Below are 5,276 nucleotides of genomic sequence, written 5' to 3' on the forward strand. Positions count from 1 at the left end.
GGAGTATGTTCTGCACTTAAGCTGCAGTTCCAGAAAGCCTCAAACTCTTCACATGAAAACTGAAATAGAAAATTGAAGTATTATTGGATCCTTGGATATGATTCCAGATTGCATGGAATCTCTTGAGTATTTGAGAGCCCAAAATGTCATTTACAAAAGCATTGTTGCAGTGATGCAATTAGAGGCATTACTACTAAATTGAGGGTCTCCAGTTGGCACATTGAATTGAAGGACTCTCTTTTCAAGTCTGTATGTTAAATATCAGCCATTGTCTTTTTGGCTAGGTCTTCCAAAAGTTTGCCTTGTGCTTTTTGGATGAAAGCTTCTGTGGGCAGCGAGGGTATTCTTTCTCTAGAATGTGAGCAGCTTTATCTAAAACCACACTCTGGCTTCAGACTTTTACCAGCTTCTGCTTAGAGCGTAGAACCTTGTCTGATAGGATGATTTATTAAGTTTTTTGGAGGGCTCCCTGAGTCCAGTGGCCAACACTACATTTAATTTACAAATTGCCCTAATGGAAGATAGTGCAAGAGTGATCTGGTTTTCTACCTCCTCTTTTATGGACCGTTTCTTTGGCCAGAAGTAACCTGAACCAGTTATTACTAATAAAAAGCGACAGAAACATTTTACTGAAAACTTCAGTCAGCTGGATTATGCCCTAAGTCATTGTGTAAGTATGGTTATTAAATTAAGAAAACAATCTTGTCTTTAAATAATTAACATGACAAATAGCAAGGTAAGTTGGAGACTGATTCAAGTTCTATTGGTTTTTGCCTTGATCATCTCTTAGTCAGAATGTTGTTTGGAGTAGCTTTCTCCATTTAAAAGCTATTAGCTTTCTGATGACGAAGCATTAGGTATTTATCATCTTCTTGAAAGTGTACTTTTGCATTTGTTCTCCTGTGTGGTCAGGAAACTGTTTGTTACTCAGATTGTTCATAGCTCAATTAAAACAGAAGAACTGATCACGGCGAACTAGGCATTTCACAGTTGCATTCTGGACAGATCTGCTTCATCTCAACTTTTGGGGAATTTCCATCTATTTTTAAGTGTAACTTTTTTCTCTCCCAAACCACAAAGAATGCAGGAAAAAAAAACCAAAAAACCAATACCTTCTCAGTGCTATTATTCTCCAGTTAAAGCATGTGAAGTGGCAACAATTTACAGATTTTGACTATCTCAGTACTGTACAAATCAGGTGAGCCTGGTGCTCCAGTTTGGCTGTGACTGTTCAGACCCTGATCCTGTGCAGTTCAATTACTTCCATCAAAAACCAAGGCTGTATTTATTTTTTTTTAAAAATCTCCCTGATCAGCTTAATTTAAAACTTAATGTTGTATAGGAAAACATGCATATCAGTTCAGTGTGACTGACTCTAATTTTATTTGATGATTTCAGATGCACATTCCACACCAAACTTGAATATGAGTAATTAAAGTAATGAAAGTAATATTAATGTTAAAAATAATGTTGATAGGCCCCTTGTTTATGTCTATCACATACTAAGCCTTATCTGTCTAGAAATTCAGTAAGGGTTCTGTTCCTGAGAATTTGCGTGTGTTCAGGAGAAGCATTTATTTTAGTCAAAAAAAACCCCGAACTAACACAAAAACCCCAACAATGACCAACACCACTAAAACAAAAATCCATTTGAGAAAATTTGACTCTTTGGATCACAATAATGAGAATCAAATTCATTCCTCAAGTGTTTGTTTTGGTCTGTTCCCTCCTGAAGGAGGATTACCCAAATGCAGCTGAAGGTAGAGTGGAATATGAAAGACTTCACTGAGGGTGACAAGAGAAAAGTATCCTAAATCCTCTTTAAATTTTGCTTTATTTTTCTTGTTAAAATGAAGAGCATTTTAAATTAAATATATAAAAAAGAAACGCAAAAGAATAGATTTGAAAATATATTCTGTTTTTTACCAGTGGCACTAATAAAAATGCATCCACATATATATAAGAATCACCCTTGTGAAAATATTAAATGTTTTCTCTAAACATGGACAGATGCCAGACAACAGAAAATCTGTGGCACAGCCTATTTTCCAAAAGGTTTATTAACATATTTCATAGAAAACTTTGTTTAGAAAACTGTTTGTTTCCAAATTGCTTTAACATTTTCCATGGTCTTGCATATTTGGTCAAGCTTTTCCTTCAGAGGATACTCTTTCCTTCCAGTACCCCTCAGTCTGGCTATTGTTAAGAATATCTTGACAGAATTTTTCACCCATACACGTTGCAGTGTTTCAGCTTGGTTTTTGCATTCCTGATGTGTTGTTCCAGCTGGGAATAGATCATCATTACCATTGTAGTGCCTGTTGACTTCTGTGTATGCTGGAAACCGGCACTGGCTGTGGAGCCAGACAGAACCCAGAAAGTATCCTGTGTTGAAATAACAGCATTGTGAGATTACATACTATGACTGCAGTCATTAATGAATCAGTCTGCCTTGGGGAGATGCTTTGGATTTACCTGCAGCTCTTTAAAAAAGCCAGTACTGGATGCTTGAGAACAGTGCTGCCTTGAAGTTAAAGCTCACGTGTTTTTGTTCTTGTCTTTAGCCCCGTGGCTTTCCATGTGTTTCTGGTTTGTTGCACTACACAGGATGTGAAGCCCATGATACTTCTTTTTAAGAGCAGCTTCATTGACTGGCTATGAACAAACCAGAGTATTCTGTACATGCTTTCATCATTTGGGGTGTTACTTTTACTACACTGAGGGCTGAATATGCTGGCCAAGCAGCAGTGTATACAACTAATGTTTATCAGCACTTGGCACGTAGCACATTGACAAAAAATGTGAAATACAGACAGTAGATCCAAATACTCATCCAAAGCCTGCAGAGATGGTGCTTTTTTCCATGACAAATACAATCTCTGATGTTTTAAAACATCAGAGATTATAGTAGGGTTATATATATTATTATATAATATTATATAGTATTATAATACTATATATAATAATATATATATAACTAATATAGCCCTATTATAGTAGGGCTGTGTCTTCAGGCAAATGAGGACAGGAACTATGGTCAGAGGTCCAGAAAACATCAACAGCAAGGAACAATGAATCTTTAGGTATTTTAATCTCACGTGTGGTTTCCTGGCTGGGGCAGGACGTGAAGAACAGAGCTGCACTAACAGCTTTCCAGTGTATGTTTTTGCCAGTGTTGCTGGGTAGGGTGGAGAGAGGGAGGAAAAAACTGAAGATGACTCAGAAAGCATGAGGAGACATTGAACAAGACAGGCAGTGGAAGAGTTTACTCCAAAGAGAAGACCTAAGGGCATGATAAATATCCAAAAATCTGAAATGCTTCTGCAAATTGGGTAAAAAAACTGTCATTTTCAAGTAGGGATGACATTAGAATTAATAGATTTAAATTACAATAAGGAAATTTTGGCACTGATGGTAGGAAAAATCTAGAAGTAGCTGACACGTGAAAGGTTCAGTGAGACAGGGCAGTGCCTAGTGCATGAGCTCCTTTGGTTCTGCAAGGAGAGAATTGAACCACACCAACCAGATTAATTTCATACCACTGGCAGTTGGGGCCAGCCAACAAGCCCTGGCCTACCTGCCCAGATACAGCCTGGGCATCAGGATTCCTGGGTTTAATGATGTTACGGCGTGAACTTTATCCCAGAGTACTCAATTTCTCTATCATGGATGCTGTCAGAGTGTTCTGTAACCACTGTGATGGACAGTTCAGCTCTTGTGAGACAAAGAGTGTTTTCTGCTACTTAAACGTGATAAATCCTCTGGAAAGAAACCACATAAATTTTAGTCTTTTTTGTCTTTGTTTAATTGCTTCTGGTATCCTGGAATCATCTTGTTTTCAAAACAAGAGAGCTTTGTGTGCAGAAGGTTCGTTTGGGCAGTGGTATAAAAGAACTTCGTTTTCACTGATCCTCTCTATCATCTCTATTTATCATTTATGTGCTCTTCTGTGAGGGTTCCAACTTTTCCAGTTTTGCAGTTAAATATTCAAAGTATATGGAGTAAAGATGACATTTTGCCATCTGTAGATTAGTGATAGGTAATGAATAATGTGTTTAAATTGGATTCCCTTGAATTGGGAACTAGTATACTGTACACAATCATCTATAATTTCAGGAACTAGCAGAGGACTTAACTTCATGTGATGCAGGGGCTTCATGTGATGATTGGTTCTGTTTCCCAGAAGTTGTTGGTGAGTCCAGCATCCAGGAGTTACAGGTACACATGCTCTTAGGGTTATTTGGAGCCACCTTCCTTAGGTGAAGGTGGCATTACAGTTTATCCAATTTTCTCATAATATTTTTCTGTATGTCAGCATGCAAGTTTAGCTCCAGATGGCAAATTTCATCCAGGTGTTTGAGAAATTCTGAGATGATCTGCAAGCTCGGGTTTTTTGGTTGAGAACTGCTTCCTGCTGATAGACATGCACTGTATGTTGTGAACTGACTTTGTTTCATGTGAATATTGGTCAGCTGCAAATATGCAGAGACATGGTTTCAAAGTAAACCAGCTCATCACCAGCTCATGCCCCATCCCTGGAAGTTCAAGGCTAAGCTGGATGTAGCTCTGAGCAACCTGAATCTAGTGGATGGCATCCCTGCCCATGGCAGGGGCTGGAATGAGATGATCTTAAAGGTCCCTTCCAACCCAAACCATTTTGTGATTCTGAGATTCTTTCATAACTCTTAAAAAAATGGTGGCTTGGGCTGGTAGGAGCCCTACAGTAGCAGACAGCCATAGTCAAGTGCTGCTGAAAGATCTCCAGCCCTGAGAATGTGGCACTTGGCATGTGCAGCCAGTGACCCTGTTCAGTCAGTGCCCTGAGGCCAGTGAGGTTTCCCAGAGCCCGACCCTTGGGGGTAGGGTTGCACACAAGAGTTGTATCTGATGTTGTTTTCAGTAGAGTAACTTCTTCCTTAAGCCTGAGGTTTGGAATGGATAGAAATAGCTCTTCATCTGAAACATGTATCTGTAGGCAGGAAATGGCCACAAACTTGGCTCTTCTCCATGTTGATCCAAGCCTTGAACGTGGTGGATGGTGAGAAGATGGTGATGTCTGGGAAGGAGCACAGTCCTTTACATGCATTCCCCAGCAAGGAACCAGAAGAGAGTGTTATTGTTCTGCTCTGACTAAAGTTGTTCTGATTTATGTTGAACAAAAACGTCAAAACAGTGATTCAGCTTTAGTTTGACAAAGTAAAAAACAACTCACAGTGGCATAGTTTAATTTGGTTTGGGTCATAATCTACTTTTTTCATAATCAGTAGTGAAGACTT

This window comes from Poecile atricapillus, chromosome 28 (assembly GCF_030490865.1).
Source record: "Poecile atricapillus isolate bPoeAtr1 chromosome 28, bPoeAtr1.hap1, whole genome shotgun sequence".
In the NCBI taxonomy this organism is placed as follows: domain Eukaryota; kingdom Metazoa; phylum Chordata; class Aves; order Passeriformes; family Paridae; genus Poecile; species Poecile atricapillus.